At 36.6% G+C, this 22,219-nt stretch overlaps 1 pseudogene; it reads right to left on the reverse strand.

The window, feature by feature from the left end:
• LOC145979958 (dipeptidase 1-like) overlaps positions 1-22,219 on the reverse strand; it is a 98,552-nt pseudogene that overhangs the window by 26,008 nt on the left and 50,325 nt on the right.

The following is a 22,219-nucleotide window of genomic DNA, read 5'->3' on the forward strand; positions in this document are numbered from 1 at the left end:
GAGATTACATAGGGTAGAACAAATCACACCACAGGGTTAGTTCTATATATATACTGTAATTTCTATAAAAGAGCACATGCATAAGCATTACATCATTGCCCCTTTCATTCTCACAGTCACACTCGCATTCATTTCTCGGCAATCCAATAGACATGAGTAATTAATACAATAATAGTTCGGCGGCATGTTTAAAGTTAGCTACATTGATTAAACTGTTCTTAATTTGACATATACTTTTGCATTTACAAAAAAAAAACATGTTCCGGTAGGAGCTTAACTTGTACGACAAAACACTACGCCTTTTATGTTGTTGTAATTGAATATTAATCTTTATATGGTTAAATTTTGCGGTTAACTTGGATCACTGTTATATTGTTATATTGACAATTTATAGCGTCGTACAATCTGAATGTTAAATACTTTGGATAATTGAATAAATGAAAGCTGTACGGTTTTACATGTTAAAAATATTGTTGATGCAATTTAATCACCGTAATAAGCAATGTCTTGGTAATGTTTACGTAATTTAGCGAGTTCATTGGATGTCACGACGGGGCTAACGAAGCTTATCCATTTTCACGTCCATTACGGCTTACCTTTGTCGGTTCTGACTGAAGTCCTCGTGGTGAAGTCGTGGATGTTTGCGGCGTGGTCAATAGATGGCTTCCGGGCGATAAGATAGGATCTCCGCATCTTCCTAGGTGGCAACTGGGTCGGACGCCCCCCCCAGCAGGGCCTTTCTCTGTCTCCTCTCCATATTGATAGTACACAGACACGTGCGAAATAACACAACACGGAACGGTGCGACACACAAAGCGGATACTTTAAGCGGGTGGTTCGCGAAAGATTGTGTACGATAACACGCCGAAGAAAATCTGAGTAAAACTGGTGTCTTCCGCTTCTCTGCGCGTCTATTTATTTGCTATTCAAAAGGTTCGTTACGGTACCCTCTCTTGCCAAGCGTTGATAAATTGTCCTCAAGTCGTAGGCTCTTGTCCTGCTATCTTCGCCCGTATATTTGGAGTTCTTTGACCTTTCTCGAGCAGCACCTCGAGTAGAGGTTACCCTAAGAATGGGCCTATTGTAACCTGCACGTTCGTTCCGAAGACAGTGCCAGGGAGTCTGTAGCTATTGTTATCCAGTCTAGCTGTTTAACCTTTAATTTCGGGCTTAATTTATCTCCTATTAAATTCTGCTTTGGGGATTTCGTCGATGATAATCCGCTGCTGGGCTGTCTTTAATTTCAGTTGAATCTGACCATTGGTAATAAAGTTGTATTTTTATATTTCTTTACCCGAGGCTCGGCCTCTTCTCTCGGGAAACAGGCTAGTCCTTCGCTCTCCGCCGTCCAAGTCCCGGTGAACAGCCACAATCCAATGCATATTATTGCTTATTACGATGATTAATTGATTTACCTGATAATTAGCAAGATTTTATCGTTATAAACTCAATCAATCAATCAATCGAACCTCTATGTGCCTCCACCGGGCATCGAACCCGATATGCCTTGATTACAAGGCGACGACGTTTCCACTTCGCCATCGGGGAGGACCCTAGTCGCATGAGAATCATAGTTGGATTAAAAGTACAGAGTAAAACCATTGGACGATATAGTCATAACATATGAATGAACATGAAGACGTAATATCAGATAAAGGCAGCAAAGCGAAAGCTATATGCGGAACAACAGTTTATTAAGAAAGTCTACTTATTTTGAAAAATAGAATAATAAAACATATAGCTATCGTAATTTCAATATTTTATTTTATAATTAGTGCGTCTCCTTTAAGTTTTATTTTGTTTCTTTCAAGGACCTACACCCTTCTTCATGTGCATTCTTACAAACTACATAACCAAATTCAGACATATATCTAGTACTCTCTACAGCTAAAGGAGACAAATTCGTCGTTGTACACTCTAACGCTGAACTCTACATTTCCAACCAATTAAACTCACTATAAACGGGACGTTTAGAACTTATATCAATGTGTTTTTCAGACGCTGATCCAAATTCAAAAGGTTAAATGAAGAAGATATTTCTGTAAGGTCGTATAGTGTGTTTATTTTACAAAAAAATCCTGCATTGTTCAGGATATTGAGTGTATTATTAAACACGGAAACAAAGCTTAATATTGTTAACATTTCCTATTCCTTTCATTCCTGGCCTCCCTGATGGTGTAATCAAGTGATCCCGGGTTCGATACTCGGTGGGGGCACATAGTGGTTCGGATCCCACTTTAAACTGTTGGTTCAGTCTTAATTAGAATTCCTGTACATAAAGTGGACTTAGAAACCTGAATAAATCAATCGTTTCATTCCTCTATTAACAGATCCTCACCTGCATAACAAAGACAATTAAATTTATTCTTATTCGAAATTTATTTTTCCTCTTCACCTAGCTTTGCAAACAGATGTTTCCTATGTTAAGAATACGAGTGTTTGTATTGGCAAACGTTGCCGTCTTGTAATAAAGTGATACCGGGTTCGTGTCCCCTTCCCCGATTGGCCTACTTGAGCATGAAGTGGAACAGGCACAACTATTAGGATAACTAATATGAAAGTTAAGACTGTCTTTATGGTTCAGACCTTAAAAGAATGTAAAGCATGTTTTTTTTATTTACATTGTTGGGTTCTACTCACCATGGCGTATTGCAGTTGTGCGTAAGCGTGACGTAGCGCACTCCTAGCTGGTAGAACATCCTCAACACAGCTAGATTGCTCCCCGAAGAATGGCCTCCTTCCACCCCTATCAGGTTTGCCACTAGTCCAGAATGATGCGCCTCCATTATACCTTCCAAATAATAGTTACAAAAATCTCAATACGGATTGAAAGTATAAGTAACTAACATTTTCATCATTTGAAAGTATGCCCTACTGCTAGAGTTTAGAAACTGTAGATGGCAACACTGGCAAGTTATCTTCGAGCCTTAATTTGTAAATGGAAATTGGGCCGGAAGCGAGTATAGCTGTTACTGTACTATAGTAACATGAATATGGGTAGACAGTAGCGATAATAATTGCAATATCTATATACATGTTATCGGTTATGACTTTCAACCGAGTAGAGTTAAAGTAAGTTACTATACTCTGCCAAGCTATCTCTTGAGTAACGAAAGCAAGTCTCTGCGCAAGTAGTGACGCGAGACGGCTCTACCAATGAACACGTAAGAGGAATGGGATTGATTGGAGGGAGGAAAGCGAGTGCAGTTACCAGCCTTCGAATGGGCCTGTTCCGCTTCTGTTTGTCCACTCGATTCCACCTCCCTTCTCTGCCGCTACGCGCTGCCTTAATCCACAGATTACGGGTATAGAGTATAAGTTTATGAAGCAGTGCTGACGATTGGGGGCGCCGAAGGGAGCGGTTGCCCCTCAACGTTTGCCAGTTTTTGCTCCTGCACTATGGCTTTTTAATGTTAACCTTGTCTACCAATAGAAATTAACTTTTCACCCCTTCAGTTTTCACCCAATCACCGCTTCTGCCACAGATCACCTGCCGCTTTTTCCTTAAGTATCAACGAACATCATCTCACACATGAATTCATCATCTCTATGGCATTATCTTTCGTTTGAAATTCCCTTTGTTTGCTGCCAATATGTGTATGTGCACATTACGTGGTACATAAATTGAACCTTCGGCTCCTCAACAAGCAAAGGGTTAATTGCAGTTCAGCTGTTATCTCAGTATGCTTCACTGCACTAACAGAACAGAAATTGATCTGGAGCATGTGTGCACTGCATATAAACATGCAATATGTATGAGATATTGGAGTATTTGGGTATGATTCTTCCTATATCAGATCTGAGAGGGAGACGTTAGTAGGAAAAGCTATTCATACTTGTCAAGCAATATAAGGTACCCGAATCCAATATGGCCTAATATATAGTAAACGCGTTTTCTTCGCTAACGTCGAAGAAATAAAGGAAGACGCCGCCACAAACGAGGGTGGGGATAAATAGCGGGCGAGTTGTTTTCGTCCAATCATACTCAAAATTCAGCCAATGGGCGCAGCTGTCATTCTGCTCGTCTACTCTACGTGGAGTTTCAGTCACATGACTCTTGATACGCTGTTGCCGTACTTTGCAACTTCAATGTGAAGACCGTGGAAAGGTGCTTCTGCGCAGAGGGACAAGGTGGCGTAGAGTAGAGTACTTTACAACGAAGTATGTGGCTTAGACTTTAATTTTAAGTACCGTTTATAACGAAGGAAGAAAGAACACTATGTAAGGTGTACTCAATATGGCCTACATAGGAATATATCGTGAAGGACATGCGCAAATGTGACATTTGTTACTCTTATTTTCACGTAGAATTTGTGGAACTCACTTAGGATGATAAAGGACCCTTCATTTTGCCCTGACTATGATATGTAATAAATAGTCTTCTGGTAACAAATTGTGACATGTCACTCCCTTGTTTCCTGGTTTGTAAACAATGTTATAGTTTTTGTGTAAATCTCATGTGTCATTATGTAAATCATATGTAAGTATATTAATATACTTCTCTAGCAAAAAAAAAGAACATAGTTGTACTTTGTTTACAATTTCTGTTGCATATTTTGATGTAAGAGAACAAAATATATGACTAGGCCATATTGGGTACATATGCACCGAATACAGCCTAATCGTAACTTTTTAAAAAATCTTCCCTGCACGTTTATTATTAATTGTAACTGGCTCCAATTTTCAGTAAATGTCCAGCAATGTTTCCTCATTTGAATCTTGTCACTACTTTTATCTTTCTGATATTGTACACCACTAGAAACAAGCCTTAGGTAGGCAACATTGTGTTTAGATACCTTATATAACATTAGATTTATGTGAATTATGCTCACACTTAATAGAAAGGAAAGAACATGAAGATACAAGAAACAGTGGCTTTGGGAGACAGAAACTTTAGCACATAATTTATAATAACGATAAATATAATATAATAATATTGGGAGCAAGATAATTAGTCTGATGTATTACGTAACACAGTATCTTACCTCTGGAATTTGTCACCAGCTGGGTGCGGGATGGATATGTCTCAACCAATCTCCTGATCACATCTATCTGTTCCAGGGTCAACTGAACTGCATCCAAAAACTGCGACTCGCATGGAACATATGCAGACCAGAACTGTGAGGGAAAGATATAGGTAGTAAAGATATACGCATGTAATGTTTTTGATTAATTAATTATATTCTTAAGTGTACCATTATTATGCTATATCATTGTATAACTGAATCACTTGATTTAATTATTGAAAACAAGGAGAGGTGTTATTTTGTAATTAATGTTAGTAATTAATATGAATAATATTTATATCTCAAATGAAGGTGCAGTAATGCCTTCTTAATTACATCGCAAAATCTAAGCCGGTCAACATGGGTAAGAGGCCAGAACGATGATTTTATCCAAACATCCCAACACCTCCCTAATTGTTTTCACAAACGCCCGCCCATGGTCATTTCGTCTCTAAAATACCATTACACCACTTTTGAATACGAACGCATATCCCCTTAGACGGTAAGTTTTGGATACATTCCTGGGCCACAGTAACGCACTACTAACACACAGAATCCAAGTTCGATCCTGTGTAATGCATGGATATTTCACAGATCCATCATTCATTCTCGTCTTTGCGATAAACTCGAGAGATAGGGAAGCGATCTAAAAACATGTGTAAATAAATTCAAATACATCTTTCATTTCGACTAGATATATACAGGGTGAATCAAAAGTCGCAATACATAGTAAATTAAAATTTTGTTTTTAAGATTCCATATTTATTTTTTTTCATCGTGTTTTTTCTAATGCGTGTTTGGCCTCCCCGAAGGCGAAGTGGTAGCGTCGTCGCCTTGTAATGAAGGGGTCCCGGGTTCAATAACCGGTGGAGGCACATAGTGGTTCGGATCCCACTTTAAACTGTAGGTCCAGTTCCTATTAGCCTTACCGTACATAAAGTACACTTAAACACACTAAACCAACCAAATCTAATGAGTGTTCATCAAGAGTGGGAGAAACGTATTGCAATCCAATGGTAACCACGTCGAGCATATATATGAATACATTGTTTCTTATCACAATATATTTATTTTTCCTATATATTGCGACTTTTGGTCCATCCTGCATATATAATATAAACATTTCTAGATATACATCATTTTTGCACTTATACCAAAATTAAAAATAGTGGTTTGTCTTACCTGTTCACCTACCATCCCCTTCCGTAGCCTGTAGAGGTCAGTATGGGACCAAGGACTATTGGACCAAGGTAGTACGTGACGAAGATCTTCTGAAAACCAAAACTCCTGAATTTGATTGTGAAGAAACTTCCTAACATTCCAGGGCGGGTCGTTGTGACTGTAGGAGAAAAAAGTGTGAAAACTCATCATTGATTTTAATCTCTGTTTTTTTTTTTACTGAAAGTAATTCACTGCTTTGAAGTCAATTTATTGCAGAATTTTCTAAATTATATTCATATATTATTCTTAGTTTACTCTCTTATGGTTTATATTGAACGTGAGAAAATAACGCCAGAGACAGAAGTTGATATATTATTATTATAACTGCTTTCCATATTTCAATTGTTGTTTAATACATCAATGTTAGGATTATTCCATATTGTAAGGGCTAAGTAAAAATAAGTATATTTCATGCTGGTGAAACTTTCTTTTACTTGGAATAACACGGCAGCAGACACGGGCGGCTTAAGTGGGGGCTCCAAACCAACATCCATCTCTTGAATAAATGGGCAAAAGCCAAATTTCCAAAGCATTTCTTGTAGACAAAAAATAATTCAAGTTACTTGTTTCAAACATAATAAGTATAGTACAAAATCATGTAGCAATTTAAGCTAGGAAATTACTGTTATTTTTATATCATTATGTAGGTATTAAATAAATACACATCTACAGTAAACGTTTTCTTTAACATTAACATCTATTTTTTTTAAATAAGGCTCTTATTTTTCGTCCTTAAAACTGTTAAGTATATAACACATGTTTTTATTGAGGAGTGGTGGAATCTTGGGGGGACCATGGTAGAACATTATGGGGTTGGATGGGTAGAAATCTTGAGCCGTCCCTTGCAATAGAGTGCCATCAATTTAATTACTGAGAATATCTTTCCTATTCTATCGACATTTGTGTTCATTGTGGGAACAAAGTGCTACTCCAAACCATAAAGATTATCGATGTGGGATCCCTTTGTTATTCTGTGTATAAACCAGACGCATTTCTACATTCTCACTTTTCTCCACACCGCTAAAGCACTTTCTGCCGACAGAAAAGAAAAAGTGGCTACGACTCGCTTCATAAAGGGTTGCTTTCTTCCTGGTACCTTGTTTGTTGCTCGGAGGCGAGTAAATATTTGGAGTCTTTCCCGCCCTTTATTTGTTGCGCTGCGAAGTTGTGTTCTAAGGGCTTGTAGTCCTACTGGAAGGATTTTCATCCAATTGGAATCTGTACACAAAGAGAACAGTCGTTGGTATTATTTGGAACACTGTAAAAATTATCTTTCATCTTCTGCAATATCGAGAAGTGAAGTTCATACACTCATACATTATGAAGTTGCATTTACGCTTAAGATGCTTGCATCAAATATTTAAGATTCTCTTACTCATTTTGGCTCCTACATAGCCAGGTGGTTATCATTCCCGTGAGCAGTCCAAGGTTCGATTCCCGAAGGGAGCCCCAACAATTTGACTCAGCGTCATGAAGACAATTGGGGATTTCCTTGAAAAAGAGTTTTAGGTGGCTCCGGTCTCGAAAGCAATAAAACAGCGCCGATGGGACTGGATGCCTTGACCACGCGTCGCCCAATTTAAATTCCGCTCTGCCAGATCTTGGCCCATGGAGTTTGGACTTAGTTCCAATTGATTGATTGATTTGATTTATTTTACTTCGCTTCTTGTGTCACTTTTGACTAATTTTCGAATATGTGGATGGGTGACGATATGAGATTCACAAACCGCCATGCGGAGGCCAGGATTCGAACCCGGGACCCCTGGCGTCACAGCGCGATGTGCTAACCACTCCGCCACGGGGGCCGGCATTAAAAGTCTCATTTAGCAACTTATTTTTACATGCGTTGTTCTCGAAGAGACAGAAGTGTCGTTCGAATTTTGTTTCCCATTAAATCCTGAATACTGTTAGGGTGAAGTGCGTGTTATAAGTTCAGACATGTTTAAGCTTGCAAGGCTCTTTCGTACAAAGTATGTATTGTATGAATCATCTATCTAACAAAACACAAATTTTGTGTATTTGGGCACGTACGTTTACGAACGTTTTCCTTAGAAATGATTATGGGGTTCATTATTTCATTGTTAAGTATTTGTACCAAAAACTGTTCTTTTAAAGTGATATTCCATGTAAAAACAATGTTTCGATTGTTGCTTTCAAAACATATTTGTGGATTTTGGATGTTTTAACTGCATACTGTGCTGTTGTAACTGATTAGCGTCAGAATCATAGCTGTGTGTCTTCTTCACCTTGTTTGTAATTTGGAGAACCTAAGAAATCTTCTAAAGAGGAGATAAGGGACTGAAGAAATGTTATAGCTCTTATGAAGTCATATGGAAATTCTGGGTTGCACAAAATTTAGTGTGTTCGAAAATGAGTTTTCTTAACAGTCTATGAATCCTGTTTGACCAAAATGTTTCCGAGAATTCTTTCTGCTTCTCTCTGTCGTCCCAGATGGCGCAGTGGTAGCGTCGTCGCATTGTAATCAAGGGGTCCTGGATTCGATACCCGGTGGAGGCACATACTGGTTCGAATTCCACTTTCAACTTAGGTCCAGTCCCGATTAGCCGCACTGTGCATAAAATGGACTTATAACACCAAATCAAATTCAAATCTCAAATTCTTTCTGCCTCTCTAAGTTGCGACTAGGAGACCTTGAACGAGAGCCAAGACATTATGCACTTTAAACTGGCTTGTTTATATATAACAAAATGACGGCTCCGCGCGCACTACGGTCCATAACATGCACATAATGTCCCTTACGTATTAATTGTAGAAGTTTTCCTATCATTCAGTCATGAGTAAACCAATTGTACAAATCAACTACGTTTAATATATCATTTACACTATGTATACCATCTACAAACCATTCACGGAAAGTACTCTGATAGGTAAGGAATTCCACATTGTCCGAAAGGTGGCAGCACCATCTACAAAGTAAGTAAATGTAGCAAATTTACATGATTGGAGTGGTTTGCAGGGAGAATAGCGCAGTAAAGTAAAGTAACAGGACGAAAATTGTAGCGCTATAGCAGCAGTAAAATTCTGCTTCTAAATGGCTACAATATATTATGAAGAGTGAACACCGTAATTACAATATATAGTAAATATTAATGGGGTTCAAATTAAAACAGAGAACTGTGCAGTAGACTGTACTTACTTACATAATTTATTATAAATTATATTATTTACAATTAATAGTAAAATATGTCACTACATACGCGTATGCACGGTCCATCTACTGGACAATTTCCGACAGGTTCATTGTGGAAATTGTAGTAATTACACTTTCTTCAAGAAAATTCCCAAAGGCTTAACACTTATAGTAGAAACACTTTTCTTGCCTTTTTCATTTACTATATCATCGAACTCCAATTCACGAAGACGTTTATGTTCAGTTCTTAATAATCAAAGATTGAATTCAATGAAACTAAAGGACACATACAAATATCCATGTATTCAGAATACATATCGTATGATTGTTACTTTATGAGAACATCGTTTAACTGGTGCTTATACCTAAATAAATACACAAATACATGCAAATTGAATTACCGTGTCAGAACAACAATATGAATATAACAAAAGGCTCACACAAGCCTTTTCGAGCCTGTTGTGCTGCAGCACATCCTTGGGTACCAACATTTTGTGGTATTTCTTTAAAAGAAATCCGATAACTGAGTCTTAACTTATGGAGTGATTGTTAAAAGTTATTTAGGTGCATCACAGAGTCTTAACTTATGACTAGACCTCGGATTTTAGGTTTTTAACCTATTTTTTCCTTTACAGGTATGTAAGAAATAATGAGTTATGTCAGCGTTTCGTTAAAAAATGCAACAACTGATGAAGTTTTATAGTTCATAAAAAAAACTATTTTGCTTGTTAGAACTTAATTTAGATGTATGTGCCTAAATCAAGCATATTTTTAGGTTTCACATCTTTTTAAAGGTTTTACAGGATTTGCACGTCACACAGAGGCATTTGCTTTGTTTGGTCACGAAAAAATCAATGACGAACGTGTTTGAAACGTACTCTCTGTCGATTTCCATTCCTCCAATTCCATGTTGACTTTTCAAAGCTCTAAACAAAGCAAAATGTCTGGTGTCACTGTTATCTGTACAATCCAAAATGGTCTGACCTGTGTGGTATTGTTCACTTTCACGTTACTTCAGTGCTTTGTTTCATTCACGCTTTGCAAACTAACATTTCAGCATTGACGTTTGCACCACTGACTATATTTTTGTTGAAATATTATTTTCAGCATACAATATGATCCTCACAACAAAATTGCGGAGTTTGACTGTGGATAACATGAAAAAAATTGTTACCTATGTCCACGGCGATGAGTGGATTTTAATAGCAAATTTCCAATGGTGAGTTCTGCGATCGCCGTACGGTTAGGCTACACACATAACGTTACGCAAGGTAGTGCGTATTTCAGGATGATATCCCATTTTCATTGCCTGTGACTTAACCTAATCACAATTTTCAGGAATTTTGAACTATTTTAAGTTTTTTTGAACCTGTTTCAGGATTTTTGGGACCTATGTTAGGATTTTTGGTACCTATTTTATGATTTTTCGAATCTATTTTAGGGTTTTTCCAGCTTATTTTAGGAACCTAAGAGCACACTTTTTATAACCTAAAAATCGAGGTATACTTATGACTTATGAGAGAACATATATATATATATATATATATATATATGTATAAACCGAAATGTGGTTTGCCTAAAATGCTAGTAAAGAACATTAAACAAGGAAATAACATACGTTTGTACTTAACTTAAAATTACTCAATACTACGTGAAGTAAGTCGTCTAGTTATTAACACGTCAGTACTCAACACACACTTTTGAGAAAAGTACTCAATGGCCGAAAGCCGAACGGAAACAATAAACTCATTCCGCCGTCCGTTAGTTTATGTTAGCGCGGTTCACAAAAGCCTAAAGTTAAGTCTCCACCGAGGGAGAGAGAGAGAGAGAGCGCTAGTATCTCCACATTTTTTCCCCTAGAAAAACTCACAGTTCTAATACGATGTTATTAACGAAAGAAAGTTATGTACTTCGTAGGATTATTTATTATCTTAATCGTATCTGAGAATTGATTGGTTGAATAAGTGTGCCTTATTGCCACACCACAGCCAAATCAATCCATGGTATCAAGAACACTGAGCTTCAGATATCTACAAACAGATCGACTGAGAGCTTTGTTACAATTGGATCGAGAAGAGTTTAGCCACACGACAATATTGAAGTTTTATTTTTATTTTTAAAATACAACTTCTCATGCAAATTTACACAAGCATAGCCAGCTGGTTAAAATATATTTTTGGTGAAGGCCCTTCACAGCTTCATTTTGGTGGGGGGCCGGGGCAATTGCCCCAGTTGCCCACAGGTTAATCAGGCCCTGCTCACCAAGGTCTGCTCCAAGTAGTCCGTGACGTGGAAGACAGGGAAGAAGGCCACAGGTCGATTCAAATAACTAGTCTTCTGTGTAACTTTAATACTTCACAAGATATCAACAGGATACTGTGACGTCACGTGAGATTCTTGTTTGCAGTTTTTTCCGATTAGCACTTAGAAACTAATACCTATGTGCGAGGTGTCGAATTCACGGTCGCTTTTTTCTTGGGAGCTTCCTTGTAGAAAGAAGACAAACAGATGGCGGGGACAGGAACTCTGCTTCGTTGGTTGCCTTCTTCCTTGTCTTCCACGTCACGGACTACTTGGAGCAGAAACACAGCTGTGGGGGAAACGCTTGTGATATGATTTCTCGACCTCAGCAAAGGAAGCAAGGGCCAGCTTGTCGTCCTTGTTGTAAAAGATGCTGCAAACATTCTTCCTTCCCCAAAGTTGTGCTGTGGAAATGCCCATCTCCAACAAGTTTAGATTCTTGAATGGTATATAAAGATTAGATTTCCATTTATACAAGAACAGACAGTACCATGTTTGATCAGTAATAGCATAATATACTAGGAAAGAAGCTAGAAAACTTGCATTCCATCTGCTAGCTGGTGGCTAGAATCGACGCAATGCGCATGCGCCGTCTGCAAGAGTCTAGTGACAAAAGGGGGTGGCTGTTGTTGTTGTTCCACTTCGAGAGGGTTTGTTAGGATTTGCAACCATTACAAATCAGAAGTACAAAAAATCAAACAGTAATAAATAACTGACTGCATAGAAGAGAAATAATAATCTGAAAGTTCAAAGTATTTTCGTGCCTGTTTCTACGTACTTCCCTTTTCGTGTTTGAACTCGTTCACTCGAATTGTACATGTCTGCTGTGTCGACGAGTACTGTATTAATTTAATTGCACGAATCTAAAATCGGTTTGAGAAGGATCGTGCGAAGCACTGAACACAGACATCACTTCCATTCATGTAAATTTGCTACATTTACTTACTTTGTAGATGGTGCTGCCACCTTTCGGACAATGTGGAATTCCACACCTATCAGAATACTTCCCGTGAATGGTTTGTAGATGGTATACATAGTGTAAATAATATATTAAACGTAGTTGATTTGTACAGTTGGTTTACCAGTGACTGAATTATAGGAAAACGTCTACAATTAATACGTAAGGGACATTATGTGCATGTCTTGGCTCTCGTTCAAGGTGACTTTTACTGTCATACAGGACGTTAACACATCCCATAACTGATTTGGCACTACTTTTGAGTAATATACGGGGTTAAAGTGTTTCAACGTCACTTTACAACTGGTCAACAAGCGTCCAACGTAGCAAAGCATGCCCTATTTTTTTCGTTACACAAAGTGAGCCAAAGGTAGCCCGTGTTCCCGATGTGGCCCACGTTGTGAAAATCATGTTAGTATTTAACCCAATGTATCGGGCTGCCAGCAGCCAGTTTTTAAAGTTATTGTGGTCCCCCTAGCGACGTAGGACTGTACAAACCAGTCCTCCACGGAGGTCGAATATTCGTCCTGACTGTATATAATGCATATTAACAATCAAAAGCTTGACACCAACAATTTTCTCTAATAAGATGTATTAACGTGAATAAACAAGAAAAAAATATACGTTTTCTTGAGCATAAGCATCATTTTTCAAGCTAACTATAAGTCGTGGGCCACCTTTTGGAGGCATGAGCCACTTTTGGAACAGATGCAACGGTTTTGATTTTCTTTTAGTTACAAGTAATGTTACAAAATATTAATTTGGTTCATGTTGTTAATTAGTTAAAAGACTTATTTATTTTAATTTCAGAAATTTATCTCTCATTAGAGATTTGTAAATTGCCCTAGAAGCTTTACTTGGGCCACCTTTGGTTCACCTACCTTAAATGTCTTTAATATAACTTATTATGGAATTTTTAGCCACTAAACACAACATTATAGGTCTCGGGATGAAAAATTCTGAAAAACCTCGTGCCATAAGAATTACCATTTAGACAGCTTCATTTAGAAGAAAAATATTGTCTGAACATTCAATATCGTTTGTTGTATGTAGCTAATATAGTCCATTTCAGAACTTGACGTGCAGTTAATTATCTATTTTAGCTAAATACTTGCATTCTTATAAGAATTAATACAAAGAAACCATAGCGAGTGTAAGTAACGTATATTATTTCAATTACTCCTGTAAACATTAAACATGAGGTTAAATATCGGTCTGGCATTAAATAATTTGGTTTGGTTAAAATATCGGTGTCGTTTGAATGTAAACATAGGTCAAAATTAGCTACTCTCTGATGAACTCAAGAGGGGATATACTGAACGAATATGTTAATGTTGAAGGTTTGCTTTGGTTTATACACGTATTAACATTTCCTCTTACTCGTTAGTAATTCTTTAATATTTTCTCATCTGAATCTGAATGTACGGTTTTAGAAAATAAGTAAGTGTACTACGATTTATTTTAGTTGTGTACAAAGAGTCTTCTGGTCGCTCTCAGAAAATTATAACGGATTCAATGTTTAGCTTATTAATCAATTACAGTTAGCCTAGAGGTTTCATGTGTTGTTGCAGCACAGCGACTATGAATTCTCCTCCTTTCGATCGCTTCCTCCTTCATGTTATCCGAGCTACACTGAGTCCAATCCCGAACAAAGAAGAGAAGAGGAGAAACCGAAAAGGGGAACTTCCTCCTAAATGATCGTCTAAGTGACCTACACAAGTGAAGACCCTTCTTACCAACAGGACCGAACCAATCCAGAATAAATGCGAACCCATTGTCGTTGGTAGGTTTTTTTTATTTAGGTTACATATCGTTCGTCAAAAAATAGTGGGAGTCGCTCCTGAATGACCAATAGAAATTTGACACGGGGGCAGGCTTTCAATTTCCTTTTCTTTCAGCTTCCCTTCCCTTACTTCTTTTGCCCTCTCTAACCATCCTCTTTCAACCACTGTTTGCCAATTTTGCTCTTTTGGAGCTAGGTCTGGTTATTTTTGCGCACTCGATTGGCTCCTCAAATTTCGAAATTGTCGAAGTAGCTTTATGGCTTCACGAGGATAAGTCTAGCTCCGAATCTAACCCTTTTAGTATAAAATTGTGAAATCGAGTATCTTTCCAAGCCAAACTCCTTTTTCTGATTTCATAAAAATATCGCATTCGAAATACGTCCAGCCATGACCATCATGATTAATTGTGATAAAACTGCAGGTTTTCGTGCCACATGACTAAAGTGCAGTACCAGTGTACCATTAAAAGGACAACAACACAATGGTTTTAGTACAATTAAAAAGATAACAGAAAAAAATCTAATATTCCAGTTTATTAATGTAATCCAATGAAAAAGAAAATAAAACAGCATTATACCTGGAACGCACTTGGTTGTGTGACCGTCTAATCTACATTTCAATTACTGTTCAATTACTATTTTGAGATATGGTATCCAATCAATTTTGGGCGGACTCGGTACAATCGCAGAAAAGTTTTAAAATTCAATAAAGAGCATTGCGTGTTTCGGCAAATGCACACAAAACTGATATATGTAAACATTTTCTAAAACATTTCGCAAGTTTGTACATACTTGAAACACTTACTTTCATGCACGAAACAAAGTCAAACTATCCAAAGAACATAGACACTCACAATTACAATACCAGACAAGAAAAATAACTTCCACATTCCCAAAGTGCGGCTAACTGCTTATCAAACAAGACCTTTTTACACAGGCATCGAGTTATGCAATATGTTACCAAATAGTTACAAAAATTTTGAAAGAACCACGGATTTTAGGAGTAAAGGGGAAAAATTGTTATTGGAATATACGTTAGATTCAGTTAAGGAATTTCAGGAATTAAATAACTTTATAAAATAAATTTAGATTGTATACACTATATAATATTGTACTTGTACAGCACTAGTCCTGCCATTGTATGATTTTACTATTATAGATCTATTATGTTATACTATTATAGAAACGTACTGCCCAATTGATGTATAGATATATATTATGTGTGATGTCGACATGTTTTATTTTTTAATGTACATGCACCATTGCCTTTCACTGGTAGTTTCGGTGTGAAAATTTTTCAACAAACTCAAATATAGAACTTTACAACATAAAATTCGTCACTTTTGGGGTAGATTAAATTAGGCATATTGTTCCTATTATCTGGTCCTAATGTAATACGTGCCAACAATAGAAATATAACTATACATTGTTTCAAGATTCCCATAGCCAAGTAACTCGACGGCCGTGCGAAATGGAACAGAAGAGACAAAAATAAGAATTTACACCAAGATATAGATATAAGGCCTCAACACGGACTAGAAGGCAGGGTACAAAGTTGACGAAATCTTCAAAATAGCTTAACCCGCCATGATATTTTTTTCTCGAGTAAGCTTGATTCAACGTAGTTTTGTGCTGTTCTGTTTTAATGAACATACTCTTATTCCGTTTCTGTGTTCTGCAATATTGTGCGAGTGGTGAGTGTGTATGCGTGTTCTTGTGAGAGAGGAAATGATAGTAAGTGTTTTTGTAAATTGTCATCATTTTAAACCTTAAATACTATGGACGTTTTACATAACTAATGTCGAAGGGTCTGTCAGACCCCCGTTTTGATCTTTAACTATAAACTAAAGTGTAAATCACCAACCCTGAGACCTTCTGTAAACAAACGGTCTCACCGATTCAATGTATCACTCCGAGTCAGCTGATTCATGACAGCAATCATCTGCTGTTACACTCATAGTTCGCCGCAGCTATTCATTTTATATAAGAGCCTCTGAATGTGAGAACCCGTTCTCAAAACATCAGACGAATATGCAGCCGCATACATTGTTACTCTCCCGGTCATTCTCTCTTTCATATTCATTCATTCATTCATTCCTTTATTTGGAACCTAACAGCTTTTATGCCGTTTTTTGTCCATAACAATACACACACAATTGTTTTACAATTAAATTATCAGTCCAGCCCCCCTATTTTACAGATATTACATTTTTTTTTTAAAATAACATTTTGCCTTTTACAATTGTATGTTACACTTCCTTAAAAATGATAACAAACTATAACCAATTCTCACATCTGGATTAACAATTAAACTTAACAAATTTGTTGGAAACTGAACCTTTAGATTATTTAAAGTTTTATACAAGATATTTCTCTCTCTATTATATTTTGAGCATTCCAGTATTATATGTTGTGCATCTGCACTTTCCCATCCACATTCACATTTCTTATTGTTCGTTATTCCAATTTTGGATAAATGTTGCCTAGTACACAAATGGCCCGTTCTCAGTCTATTAATTAATACAATTACATTTCTTGTAGCACTTACATGATGAAACCATGGTTTTTGTGTTTTGAATTCAGCAAATGGTCTGTATGATTCTCCAACGGTTGTAAGTTCATTTCGACACCAATCAAACCATTCATTCAGAATTTTCTTCTTTACTCTAGGGAGAAGATCCGTATAGTAGAATGATAGGTTCGTAATATTTGGGAGGCGCACTGCTTTCTTTGCACATTCATCTACATGAGAATTACCTGTAATATTGCTATGAGCTTTAACCCAAGAAAACTCAATGGTTTTTCCAGATTTTTGTATTGTTTGAACTAATTGTATGCAATTTATAATATAAGGGGATAATTTGTAAAGACTCTTGTAAGAAGATTTAAGAGCCTGTAATACACTTTGCGAGTCAGTAAGTATTAAGAACTTTCGTAAATTTAATTTTTGGACATATATTAAAGCTTGGTAAATTGCGTAAGATTCTGCTGTAAATATTGAACAGTCTTGTGGAAGCCGAAATAATAGGTCTGTTTTATGTTGTGGATCGTACACTGCACATCCAACTCCTGACTCACTTTTAGATCCATCTGTGTATATGAAATAAAAACTTGGCCATTGAGTAAAATATTCCGATATGTGCGAATAACGAGGGAAATGAATATTATCCAGAGACTGTTGAGGATAATCTAATGAAAAAACAGGCCGTGAACGCATCTGTAGAACATCCTGATATTCTTGACAAAACGAATTATACAATTCTATCCATATAGCAGATTTTCTGTTTGTTATTTTTCCTGTTTCATGTAAGTGTATCATATTTGTTAGCACATTGTTGAAAGGATGCTCATGATATGATTTCACTTTGAAGAGCATATTTGCTGCTAACATCTTCTGTCTACATGAAATGGAACATTCACCCGCTTCCATGTATACTGCTGCGTTTGGAGTGCTGTTCATAACTCCTAAACATCTTCTCAAGAATTTCCTCTGTATGACATCAATGGAATTCAATTTTCCTTCTGTCAAGTTACACATTGCCAATAGAGAATAATCTATCATAGGCCGAAAATAATTCTTGTAAAATAAAAGCATAACTCGAGGATGACATCCCCACTGAGTATTTGCTATTGCTTTGAACAAATTAAACACTTTTTCTGATTTGACTTGTATTGCTTTAATTTGGTCCTTCCAAGTTAGTTTTTCATCCAAGATGACACCTAAATATTTTACTCTGGATGTAATGGGAATTCTTGTTTTTCGGGACATTGAGTGAACTATTGGAGGTGTTCCCTTTTTACTAAAAATTGTAATATTAGATTTTTCCATTGAAATGGAGAGTTTTTTACTTTCAAGCCACTTTTGCACTTCCAATATTTGTTCCTCTAAAACAGGAAAATCAGTATGAATTTGTGTCGTGGACATATAGATACAGATATCATCTGCATATTGAAGATAATTGACTGTTGGAATTAATTTCCTTTTCATCCCGATCATATATATGTTGAATAACAAAGGACTTAAAGGACTTCCTTGAGGTAACCCTTTGCAGGCTGAATACGGTCCTCTACTTTCACTGAAAAAGTGGAAATATACAGATCTTTTACTGAGTAACTTCCATAATATCAAAACATAGTTGTGAGGTATTTTTAGCTGTTGTATTGTTTGGATTAGGATATTAATGTCTACATTATCATAAGCTGCGCTTACATCTAAGAATGCAGCTAATACAATTCTGTTTCTTTTCAGTGAGTCGAAAATATACGAGGAAAGAGTGATTAATCCGTCTTGGCATCCTAATCCCTTTCGAAATCCTATTTGTTCTAACTGAAATATATTTTGGCTTTCTAAAAACCATTCTATTCTCTTTTGTATCAGTTTCTCAAATATCTTTCCTATAACTGACGTCAAAGCTATAGGTCTATATGATTTACCTACTTGAGGGTCCTTGCCTGTTTTTAAAATTGGAATAATCAACTGTTTGGACCAATCTTCTGGTACTTTTCCATTATTTAAGAATTTATTAAAAATTGTGCACATCGCCGTTAACGCTACATCTGGAAGGTGATTAATCATAGAATAAGTAATTCCATCCATCCCTGGAGCAGATTCTTTACTGTTGCCGATGATTTCATAGATTTCCTCTTTTGAAATTGGAGTTGCAAAACCTTTCGCCGATCGTAGTTTTGATGTGTAACTACATAATTCATTTGGTGTTTCAATTACTCCGTCTGACACTGTAGGTATGAGTTTCTGATTAAATTCAGTCTTCCAATTTGATTTCAAAGGGACCACATTCGCTGTACGAGGATTTTTGAGCGACCTAAACTTATTCCACACATATCCTAATTTCATGCTTGGGTGTAAATTTTCACAAAATAATTTCCATGATTTTCTTTTTGCTTTTATGCATAATCTCTTTGAATTGGCCACAGAGCGTCTGAATGCTATCCAGTTCTCCGGATTTGGTTGACGTGAGTATATTCTTGCTAATTCGACTCTATGTAGCTTTGCTTCAGCACACTCTTCTGTCCACCAGTATATCTTTGGGAAGTGTTGCTGACTACTTTTTATCACCCTGGGACAGCTCAAGTCCATCGCAGCCGAAATGATTTTTACAAACTCCTCGTATGTAATATTATCAGGTTTTAATCCATCATCCTCTGAGAAATAAATATTTAAAAGTTTAGTATAATTAGACCAATTAGCTCTGAATACTTTCCATTTGCGAATAGTTAATATTCTTTCATTTGTTGCATGGCAATAAGCCAGATAAAAATAACATGGATAATGATCGCTTGTTCTCAAGTCCACATCGGCTTCCCATGTAAAGTCTGCACAATACTTTTCTGAAATTAATGTTAAGTCTATAGATGACGGATTACTTCCATTTCTAGGCATATGTGTAGGTGAACCATCATTTATTATAGTTAACTGTTCCGCCTCCATCCATTCAACAAGAGTTCGACCCAACTTATCTGCTGCCTGTCGACCCCACAATGGGTGGTGGCAATTGAAATCTCCAGTTATGATTAATGGAGTCTTGAATGAACTAATCATAGACCTTAAATGTTTCACTGCAATTTTTTGCGATGTATAGGAAGATGGTATATAGATCGAGATAACGGTAAATATTTTATTCAAAATTTGCACTTGTATTCCCACTACTTCCACCCGATATTCTCGAAGAATCACTAAATTGGGATTAAATGATATGGGTTGGAATGCCAGACTTTCATGTACAAATATACCCACTCCTTTTCCGCCTTTTTGATTAATTACTGCGTGATAATTTTTTATTTCAATTGAAACTCTTCCATCCCCCCATACTTCACACACACATATAATGAGAGGATGATGCTCTTCTATCAGTTTCATGAGTTCAAGTTTTCTTGAAGGAAACGAGCATAAATTCCATTGCACAAACAAAAACATATTTTGCATGTAATAACTTACTGATTATTATATTTAATGTTGAGCATCTTCATATGATTCGAGCTCTTCAATAAGTTTCAATAACTGTGAAGTAATATTTCCACAATCGACTAGAATATTTTTAATTCTCTGAAGATTATCATCCACAGTTATGTTCGACGTTAGTTTTGCCATAACTTGTAACAAACTAATCATTATTTGCTTTTGAGAGTCATATTGTGGGATGCTAGTTCTTAATTTTCGTTTTTCCGTTGTTGTCACTGACGTTGGACTGCTTTGGGAATTTAGTAATACATAATCTGGTCTTTCTTGTTCGTTTTGGGTTTGAGGATTGTCACACGACTTTAGATTTTGCATACCTTTATTTTTCATAACTTCTTTACTTTTAAATATCTTCCCAAGTCTTCGATCAGCATAACTATTGTTCATGTTGTGAAGATGAGGTTGAGAAGATTTCCACGAATATAAGTTTCTTGATGTCCCTGATTCCTCATCTCTTAGAGTGGCCAGCACCTCATATCTGTTACCTGTTGTAATTGCTGAACTTGGAGCTTGTACAAAGGTAGATTCTGCTTTAGTTGTTTTTAACTCTGGGAAATCTTGTAGTATGTTTGCATAAGAATAATCGTCTCTTTCGGTCATAAATGAACTACTAGAACTAACTTTTCTCTTTGCTTCTTGATATGAACAGCCCTCATATGCTATCACCTTCTGAATTTCTCTTTCCTCTTCCCACTTACTGCACGACCTCTCAGTTGCAAGATGATTTCCTGAGCAATTTATGCATTTAGGTACTGCAGCACATATATCATCATGTTCATAATCACCGCACCTTGGACATATCGCTTTGGACTTACAAACATCCTTTGTGTGAGAGAAACGGAAACAATTCCTGCACTGCATAACAGATTTTATTTTAGGTTGTACCTGAAATATGTTACTGAGTAGCTTTACATGCGAGGGCAACCTTTGTGATTGAAACGTTACGCTGATCAATTTGGTCGGTTTGAACACAAATTCCCCACTTTCTTGATAAATCTTCTTCTTCATTCTTTCCATTTTGATTATTGGAATATTTCTCTCAGCCTCTGCTTCATCTTGTACTTCTTCTAAATTTATATGTAACGGTAACCCATATATTAGTCCCATTCTGTGTAAAAGACTCTTCGGGATCTTGACATTTACTTTATACTTCTTCTGAAACTCTTTGTTCAAGTAAAAGTCATTTGCATCATTGGATGTTAAAAAGTAAACCTTTGCACGATTAGGACCCGATGCCTTAACATAATTCACCTTAATTCTAGCTTCTCTTAAGTGACTACCTAACATAATAGCACTAAAGCTACCAACGTTGTGTTCCGCTCCTTCAACAAGCACAATATATGGGCCATCGTGCCCAGGATAGAATAAGTCATTTTTATTCACATTGTCCTTTGATTGCATTGTACGCTCTAATACGTTTGCTTTGAAAATTTTTGGAGCACTTATAGGTTCCTCCTTTCCACTAACTTTTGCTCGATTTCGTTTTGTGTTCTGACTTTTTGGTTGCTTAGCAACCAATTCAACATCCATATTTTCTCCGTCTTTATTTGAAGACGTGTCCTTTTTTACTTTCACTACTTCATTCATCTCCATTTGGACGTCATCTCGGTTTTGATTAATAATTTCCTCGCTAGACATTTTCCCTCACTTGAATGAAATTTGTTGAATTTCTTACAAGTAGGAAACTTTATCTGGATGGCCCAGAGCCTTCCATGCTATCTAGATTTAACACTGATTTATCTTCTAAATCACAAGATTATTTAATATTAACTTACGTTTCAATAAATGTACTGTCTTGTAATGACACAGAACACTTTTCCAA

Source organism: Lepisma saccharinum, chromosome 27, assembly GCF_977018435.1.
Source record: "Lepisma saccharinum chromosome 27, izLepSacc3.1, whole genome shotgun sequence".
NCBI lineage: Eukaryota > Metazoa > Arthropoda > Insecta > Zygentoma > Lepismatidae > Lepisma > Lepisma saccharinum.